Source organism: Phyllostomus hastatus, unplaced genomic scaffold (assembly GCF_019186645.2).
Source record: "Phyllostomus hastatus isolate PE091 unplaced genomic scaffold, TTU_PhHast_1.1 phas_contig_283, whole genome shotgun sequence".
Classification (NCBI taxonomy): domain Eukaryota; kingdom Metazoa; phylum Chordata; class Mammalia; order Chiroptera; family Phyllostomidae; genus Phyllostomus; species Phyllostomus hastatus.
The window spans coordinates 13,736,640-13,746,601 of NW_025333833.1; the positions used below are offsets into that span (position 1 = coordinate 13,736,640).

At 42.0% G+C, this 9,962-nt stretch overlaps 1 long non-coding RNA gene across 1 annotated transcript; it reads left to right on the forward strand.

Moving 5' to 3' along the window:
• Nucleotides 1–3,204: 3,204 nt before the first annotated feature.
• On the forward strand, nt 3,205–9,194 carry LOC123818275. The gene is made up of 3 exons (XR_006785605.1): nt 3,205–3,296; nt 6,883–7,060; nt 8,646–9,194. It is a non-coding gene; the product is annotated as an uncharacterized LOC123818275 (long non-coding RNA).
• Nucleotides 9,195–9,962: the final 768 nt, after the last annotated feature.

Consider the following 9,962-nt stretch of genomic DNA (forward strand, 5'->3'; position numbering starts at 1 on the left):
TTTCAATAAAGGCCACTTTTCTTGTTAGGAGGATCCCTTTTTTGTAAAGCAGCTAGGTCAATGTTTATCTGGCTACATTTCATATTTCAGCTTCTCTAATATCACCAATGGAAATTTTTATCTGGATAATTTTTCAAAAGACTTTATTTAATCACATGAAAGACATGTGGAGTCAGGTGCATAAAATAGAAAATCAGAGGAAAGGGAGAAAAGAAAATGCAGACACCCTAACTCTGACCATCTGTGTAGTCAAACTGTGCATTTGTTTCAACTTCCTGGCGTAAAAGGAGAAAAAGAGGAAAATATGGTCAGTTACCACGGGACTTCTTACCTGTTATATCATAGTACAGACAGACATAATTATTTCCAGGGACGCGGTGGAAACTCAAGGAGCCCTGCAAGCCAGCTAGCCTAAGGGCTGAGAGGATCAACATTTGGGCACGCCCATCAATGCTCTGGGGGTCATCAGTGCCCCCCAGCATTGTAGTTGGAAAATCCATTACATAGTTCACATTACCAATGTTATTAGCACAATAATTTGCTATTAATAAAGAGGATTTTGTTTATGCAATTGTCTGGTTTTCACTGTTTCTGGGCATGGTCTTACCTTATCCGGTAGGTTGCAGTATCATCCAGTTTTCCAAAGGAATTTCTTAGAGTAAGAGATGCAGGACCTTCCTGATGCAGACACCAGCCCTCAGTGTCCACAGCATCATGGATGACGTGCATCTCTGAGCCATGAGACAAATTCACATGGACTACCGAGTCCTGTGGAGAAAAAGGGACAGCACGGCTACTCTGTCAAGGGGAGAGTGCCCCGATCCTTCCCTCACAGGGTTTTTATTGGTTTTTAATTTGCCCAGGAATACAGGTAAAGTTCATTAATCATTGTCAGGAAGTAAGGATCAAACAATAGATAACATATAAAGAACTCTGAGGGCCTATTCTGAGTCAGGGTCTGTTAGCTAACTGGCTACAAAACTCTGGGAAACAAACTCATTATCTGCCTGAACCTTTATCATTTAATTAAGAGCGTTCTTAGTGAAGCGGGTTTCATAGGAGTTTATGTATTCTTTCTCAGGCCTGATCACCCGGGGAAACCCGCCCTTTCTAGCACAGGGCTGCACTTCTCTCTGTCATTGTTTTAGGATTAAGTCGTGCAGGGGAAGTAAGGCAGCCAAGGGACAGGAGACTTCTCACAGACAGAATGAGGACTCAGGTTTTGTCAAAGTCGAGGGGTGAAGGTCCCTCATCTCCTTTGGCTATAGCCCCCCAAGTCTTTCCCTGGGACCTCCACATGATCATGCCTGTCTTAGGTCATTCCCCCCTTGGGGAATCTTACCCATCATTGGCTAACTGATCAAGCATTGGGGCCCAGTTATGAAAAGAAGAGCAGAAGAGTCGCTCCTGCCAGGGAGATAAGCTTTGTTTCCTTAGTGGCTTCTGGTGCAGTGGTCTCTCACTCAGCCTTAGCCCTGGGTGGCGGGGGGGCGGGGGGCGGTTTGCAGCTCCTGAAACCAGACAGGGTGGTTCCCAACACTTTCCTCCCTGCCTTCTAATATAAAAGACACACTTTCCCTTGGGGAATATGAGGATGAGCCAGGCTTCCGCCGTAGCACTGATGTGTGAGGGCTCTGCCATCACCCTGCCATTCAAACCCCAGGAAGGGCTCAGAAGGGCAGAGCACTGCCACTTCGAAGCCTGCAGGAAAAGGGAGACACATTTTTATGTAAATTCAGACTTTCACATACTGAACCAATATGCCTGCTTCCAAGCTGTGCAAGTTGCAACTGGCACTATTTTGGAAACAAACATGCAGGCGTGATCAGCTACTAAGAGACAGAAGCAGAATATGTGGAAAATGTTTTTCTCCTAGAGAGCCTTGTGAGGGGTGTGGAAAGGAGCTTTTCAAAGGAGGGAGACACCAAATCCTGTTGCCATGATGGGCTATGAAAAACAGTATACACACTCCTGAGGGCTTTTCTTCAGAGCCTCTGGATTGGTAGGAGGACAGCCAACAGTTACCATAAAGAGCAGAGAAACTAACCCAAGCCCAGAGGTTTCATGTCAACAGGCAGCTTGGCTGAAAGTTAGGGGAACGTCATTCTAAGTGCTCCTGGTTATTAGGTAGATGATATTTCTCCTGGAATTTTTTATTGCTACTTTGATTTGAAATAATGTGATTCTGAAAGATCCACCTTTATATGTTGCTTTGCGATGCTGGGACTTGGCTAATTGCATTTCTTAGATTCCTTTATGGGCTGATTTCTTAAATTCTGTCAGTGGGAGGCACCAGAGGGTAAATAGAAGGGAAAAGGAGGAAAAGAAGGAATTTCTTTTCATGGTTTTAGTTCCTAGTTTGTCTCTCCAGCTGCCAGCTTCTTCCTGAACTCACTGTGTTCCTAAGAGGAACCAGCAACTACCAGGACCAACCCTTGGAAGATGGAGTGACAGTTGTTCTGCTGTGTGTGACCTACTAGGCTGTACCTCCCTGGCTGTCTGTGTGTGACCTTGCAGTCAACTCTGCTTCTCAAAAGTGCACATCCCAGCTGTGGAGAGTCTCCCCAATAGCTTGGAGCCCCAGATCTACCGGGACCACCCCCATGAACTTCCATGTTTCTACTCCTTGCCCCTCCCTCCTTTTGCATCCACAGACATAGCGGTTATTAATCTCCTTTTTGCTCTTTCAGCCTTTCCATGCTCATGGAAAGAAGCTGCTGGATTAATTCCTCTCTCTTTGAAATACCCAGCGTGGTTTCTGTTTCCTTATAGAAGCCTGAGTGACGCAGGCCGTGGGCCATCACCAATAGCTGAGGCCAGAGAATAACCTCAGTTGGTTGAGCCTGGAACGTGCCTACTTCTGTAGCTGAGAGCGTGGTCTTTTGTTAGAAAAGGGCCAGGTAAGGAGGATGGCACTATGGACCACTATGGGGAAATAGTCATCACAGTGAAAAATAGCTTCGTAGTTTCTCACGGTCAGCTGGGGAAAGGAGGAAGAATAGTGACAGGGGGAAATGAGAGTTAAGAGAAGAGTTTTGTTCTGAGATGGTCATGCATGTTTTAGTGCTGCTGGGAAGGGTCCCAGTTACGGGAAGAGGCGAAGAGGCAGGGAAAGAAGCAACAATGGATGGTGTTGAGCTCCAAAGAGGGGAGAAGCCAGGCCTTGTGCAGCAGGGGGGCCACCCCGGCTGACATAGGAGTGAAGGAGACTATAGTGGATCCAGGTGCGGGGCCGTTTGCCAGGAACTTGTTAGAATTCACCTCTGCTGGCCTGTGTTTTCTCTATTAAGGTGAAGGTATGTCATTTCCAGGGGGCGAGGAGAAGGATGGGTCTAGGCCAGACGTTTGAGGAGAGGAGGTATGAAAAAGCCCTCTTGGCAAGGAGAAAGCGAGTTTGTCAGGAAAACGCAGTGGAGTTATCAGGCACACTGAATTTAGTAATCATAAATTAGTAATCATGAGTCATGAAGCTGGTACGAGTGAGCGTATCAGCTTTCTCTCCTGTGTGGCTGTTTCATTTAGATTCTGGTGTGTGTGCGTGGAGTTATGTGTGGAGAGGAATATGAAGGGAGTGGATATTTAGTTTCTTTTTTTTTTAATTGTATATTTATTCTTACACTTTTTTTTAGATTCTTTATTTATTCACTTTTAGAGAGGGAAGGGAGGGAGACAGAGAGAGAGAGAGAGAGAAAGAAACATCAATGTGCGGTTGCTGGGGTTTATGGCCTGCAACCCAAGCATGTACCCTGGCTGGGAACCTGCGACACTTTGGTTCGCAGCCCACGCTCAATCCACTGAGCTAAGCCAGCCAGGGCGATATTTAGTTTTTTTCAGAAATTTTACCATAAAACCAAGATGGAAAGAAGGACAAGGGAGCGCAGGTTTTGGCAAGAGAATTATTGAGGTGATAGACTATTATGTTTATTCTGGAAAAGAAAAGAACAAAAGTCAGAAGGGAACTAAAGAAAGAGACCCAGTAGAGACACTGAAGGAGTGGATAGTCAAGGAGATCCAGGCGTGACCCCACCGGGGGGTATTCAAACACGCCATCTGAGGAAACAAGGATATGGTCACAGTGCAGAGCGTTTGATTCGATAGTCTGATGACTTTATTAAGGTCATGGTCATGAATTGAGCAAGTAAGGAAGAATGGAGAAAAATTTATTGAAGAAGAGAATGTCAAGGAACCAAAAAACATTTATTTTTAATTGCCAGGATAAGGCTTTGTCTATATAGCCCATGCTTCCCACATTCAACATTTGTTTTCTCCAGTTAAATTGTGGGCCCACTGAGCAAAGGGACTGTGTCTAAAATACAATTTCATTTACGTAGAGCCTCACAAAAGCTCTTTCTCTAATAAAATGTTCTGATAAAACACTATTTTAATGAAATAGTAAAGGTGGCAATTCAAAGAATTTTTTTGACCTGTTAATTGTCTTCAGGAAGATAAGATATGATTATTCTCTTCTGCAGGTGTGGCAACTGGAGAAGGTAAATTGTTTATGCAAAGTGAGCTAACTTCAAACATATAGAAACTTAGTTGACTTAGAAGCCATTCTTCCGGATTTGTTGGAACACAAAACATCGTCTTTTGTTATGTTTTGTTTTGTTTCCATACAATGGCTTTGTAAAATCAGTAACAAAATGGTTATTGTCGGGCATAAGGGGCGGACTCAAAGGGGCGTGATGCTAAGTGCGGTGGCAGTCCAGCCACTGGTGACTTGAGGGAAATGAGAAGTGTGAGGGTTCCACATTGTCATCTTTCCTGTTTCGGAACCACAGGAAAGGTGATGCTCTTCTCCTTTGCACCCCACTTCCGCCGTCACCCTCTTCCTTACTCCTTTGCAACATTTCATCTGGCTCGGCCCTTTGCCTCATGCCCAGCACCTCTGGTCCCCTCCCTACATCCTCCTGAGACTTGACAGTCTGGGATTCAGCTATCGATGAATCAATGCTTAGAGGATTTTAAAAGTCACCTTGTAAAGTCATATTGATTCACAGTGACGTCTCATGTGATGCTCATTACAAATGGCAGCAGCTTGCATGACCCACCTGCTCCCACTGCCAACTGCATTCCTCTCGCTCAGAATCTCTTGATCAGTGAGTCATTCCCTCCTGAGGTTGACTGAAAGTTAGTTATGAAAGTGAAAAACTCGAAGTCTGCAAATTACTTACTTTTCAAAAAATAAATTCGAGAGAACACAACTGAACTGAAATGCCTTTCAGTGGGTGAACGCTTGAGCAAGCACAACGGAATACTGCTCAGCAATAAAAAAGGAATGAACTATTACTACAAGCAACACCAGGATGGATCTAAGGGCATTATGCTTAGCAAAAAAAAATCCAATCTCAAAGGCTTACACATGGTATGATATTTACGTAATATTCTTTTACATAATATTTTCAAAAGGACAGAGCAACAAAGATAAAAAATAGACAAGAGGACAGGGATGGAGGGGAGAAGATGTACCTGTGAAAGAGGAGCACGAGGAGTTCCTACATGTTGAAGGAACATATCTGTATCTTTTTTTAATCACCACACATAGTTACACGTTTTTTTTTCTTACAATGAGAGCTTTTAAGACCTATTCTCTTGGCCACTTTTAAATGTACAATGCACTATTACTAACTACAGGATTTAATTTATCTATAACTGGAAGTTTGTACCTTTTGACCGCCTTCATGCATTTCACCCTCCCACCCCTGCCTGTGACAACCAGCAATCTGTTTTTTTGTATTTATGAATTCAGTGTTTGTTCGTGTTCTTTAGATTCTACATATAAGTGATACCACATAGTATTTATCTTCCTCTGCCTCATCCACACGTATTTCACTTAGCACAGTGCTCTTAAAATCCACGCATGCTGTTTCAAATGACATGATTTCCTTCTTTTGATGGCTAAATTCATATATATATATATATTTGAAATATATATTTGAGTTTATGTTTATATATGTCACATTCTTTAATCCATTCATCCATCGATGGACACAGGCTGTTTCCATGTCTTGGCTATTGTAAATAGCCAATATTGCAACAATAATGCTGCAATAAACATGGGGGTGCAGATACCTTTTTGAGTTACTGTCTGCATTTCCTTTGAATATAAATACCCAGAAGTTGAAATGATGGGTCATATGGTAGGTAGTTCTATTTTTATTTTTTGGGGAAACCTCCACACTGTTTGCTATGGTGGTTGTACCACTTGATAATCCTACCAACAGTGTACAAGGTTTCCCTTTTCTCCACATTATTGCCAACACTTGATATTTTTTTTTATTGATTACAGCCATTCTAACAGGTCTGAGGTGATATCCCACTATGGTCTTGATTTACACTTCCCTGATGGTTAGTATATACGTACGTATGTCTGTCATCTGTATGCCTTTGGAAAAATATGTATTCAGATCCTCTCTGCCCATTTAAAAAACTTTGAAATTAGCTTTAGTGATGTGACATTGGTTAATAACATATAAATTTCAGGTGCACAGCTTTATAATGCATCTGTATATTCTCTTTTGTTCTCACCACCCGGAGTCTGGTGTCCTTCCACCACTGTGTATTTGACTCCCTTTTGTGCTTCTCGTCCTCTGCTCATTTTTCATTAGATTTTTTTTGTTATGAGTTTTATGAATAGTTCTGCATGTTGGTTGTGATGGGGCTACCTGAAACTGTATATGGTGCTAAATTGTGTAGAAGTATACACACAGAGAGAAGAAAATGAGTGCACACAAAGACTAGTGAAAACGGAATGAGGTGTGTAGTCTAGTTAGCAGTAGTATTAGTCAGGGTTCTTCAGAGAAACTGAAGCAGAGACAGAAGTAATAAGACATATAATCTATGATTAGGCATTGGCTCATGCAGTTATGGATCTATTACTAGGTATTGGCTCATGCAATTATGAAGAAACTCCATTTTCTGGCATTTGGAAGCTGGAGATACAAGAAAGCTGGTGATGTAGTTCAAAGGCTTGAAAACCAGAGGAACCAACTCCCATCTTCCAGTGACTGGGTGTGACTGAACATTCTAGACCCTGTCCACTTGTTTGCCTGGCTTTCAGGTGACTCTTCATTATTGCTCCATTTCTACTAGACTGGATAATGGCCTTGGACAAGCTCTATACTTTCTGATTGTTATTTGCATACCACTCCCAGCTTAAAGAACCTTTTCTTATAAGGCCCTTGCTTTGTCAGTGATTTTGAATTCAGTAATGCTACCCCATATTCTCTCTTGGAGCATGCGTACAAGTATTTTCTATCATAACACTGACCACACTTTGTATTCATGTCATACTTCTTTGTTTTTGCACTTAATGACCACTTCCTCACTACACTATTGAGCCCAATGAGGGAAAAGTCTTTATCAATTTTCTTCCCTAAGTGGGAAGCAAGCCATGTGTGTACACGTGCCCAGAGTTCTCTTGGCAGTGAGAAAAGCAAAGGCGAAGGACCTGAGGTGGGGGATTTCCTGAAAGTTTGTTGATGAGCAATGAGGCCAGTGTGGCTGTGTAGAGTGAGCATCGTGGAAACCATGAGAAATGAGGACACAGAGGTAACACGGGGATAGGGAGTAAGGAAGATGATTTCAGGGTCTTGTAGGCCTATAATGACCTTGGCTTTTACTCTGTGTGAGGTGGGGAGTCTCTGAAAGGTTTTAATCAGAAGTACATGATTTGACATGTTTTAAACATATTTCCATTTACTGATTTCTGAGTGTCTCCTTAAATTAAACAAAGTAGAAAGGAGAAGAGGGATGCTGTGTATTGGCCCTCTAAAATCTCACACCTGCTATGTGGAAGACCCTATGTCAAGTTTGTTTGCTTGTTTGTTTTTTCTATCATTTCCTTTAGTTCCATTATTTAGTATATTTAACAAATTAAGAAACTAAGGCTTAGGGAGGTTACAAATATTACCCAAGGCCTTATATTCAGTAAACTGCAAGTTTATGATGTAAGCCTAGTCTGCTAACCTTAAAGCTCACTCTCTGAACCACTCTGCTCTACTTCTGGAGCATAATCTGACTTAAGGAGGTGAGAGAAGGAGATAAGGCTGTAGAAGTAGGCAGTCTTCAGGCTGTCAAAGATTTCGTATGCCCTATATAGTAGATGCTTATATACTCAATCTGTCTTTGAGTGGGCTGGCTTCCAACCCTGCTGAGGTTATTACAGCACCTTCTCTGCAGGCTTGGTTGAGGGGAAGGCACCTGATGTGCATATGGCTTGTCAGAGTGATACTTTCATTCCCCTAGCAGCTTGTGATTGAGCCAAGGATGACATGTGATCCCAGCCAGGCCAATCAGAGGCTTTCATCTTGGTTTTTATTGAAACTAGAGAACAAAATTTCTCCTCTGGGTATTGGAGATGGAAATATGAATAAGAGAATGGCATCTATCATCTTTCTTTCTACATGTGGCAACTAGTTCACAATAGGGAAAAATAATTTGGACGTGGCTCTCCTGGTTGGCAGTCAACTCAGGAGTGCTTTGGAATATAACCCCGAGCACATGTGGAAAGAGGGAGTGACTGTTTTTTTTTTTTTGCATGTTAATATTAGCTCTCTCAGTATGAAGTCAGAGATTTGTTAGGTGGGTAGAATTTCTCTATCAGCCATAAGTTTCCTAAAGAAAATCAATCTTTTCTATGCTAGATTATTTCTGCATTAAGAAGAAATGGACCTCTATCTGGACTGAAGACCTTCAACAACTGTTCTTTCCTTCCTCCCAAACTCACCTCATAAAATCAGCAATTGTATAGATCTTCCTCTTTACCAAGTCAGCACAAGCAGAACGAAAGAGATGCCTACACCTGTAATTCATAAGAATCTAAAGAACATACAAATCCACAATGCATAGACAGTGCTTGTCACATCTCTGCTCAAAGCCCCCAGAGAATCACCATCACGTTTAGGATAGGTCCAGTACCCAGCATGCCTATGGGGCCCTAGATGATCCAGCATAAAGCTTCCTTTCTGACCTCATCTTCTACTATTTCCTTCCTGCTCTGTTTACTCCAACCAACTGGGCCCCTTGTTGTTCCTCAAACACTCCGAGCACTCTCACTTCTGAATGCTTGCACATTCTATTTCCTCTTTCTGAAACACCTTTCTCTCAGATACCCACATGGCTCTCTAACTTCTTCCAAGTCTCTGTTCAGATGTTGCCAAATCATTGAAGTCTTTACTGCCCTTCCTAAATAAAATAACCTACCCAGACTGAAATGCTATTTTTTATGGTACTTATCACTACCTATTCATGTATTGGTTACTGTCTGTCTCTGAACACAAAGACTCTATTGCTTAGGTCCCTGAAGAATTTCCTGTACCCTCTGGCACATCGTAGTGAGTGCTCAGTAATCATTCTTTAATGGTTATTGGACGAGTGAATGTAATTATGACATTCATTGTGACATTAGGATAATAATTGATTTATGATCATTGTTGAATTATTTGGAGTTCCTTGAGCACTTTTACATTAACATTACTAAATATTTTCCTTTTCCAAAATAGGTCATGCTTAGACATAGAAAGTATAAGAACCACTGACCTGGTAGAGCGGTAACCATAGTTAAGATCGCTTGGTGATTAAGTGAAGGATAAAATTAAGGGAGATAAAACTGTACACAACCTATTGTAATTCAGGATTTCAATGATGAAGGGTTGAATTAGACAAATCGAAATAGATAAAGGTGCATATTAAAAAATGTTAGGTAGTAATATCAGCAGAACTTGGGAAATGTCTGCTGGGAACGAGTTAAAGGGAATAGTCAAGGATGACTTCATATTTCTAGGTTGAGGTGAATGGTTAATGAAACTGCTACCAATTGAGAGGAGAGAGAGAGGGGCGGGGAGAGAGAGAGAGTGTGAGAGAGGGAGGGAGAGAGAGAGAGAGAGAACCAGAGAGGGTGATATAAAGGTAGGGATAATTATGAGTTAGCTTTGGCAAGATTGACTTAGGTAATGCTGAAG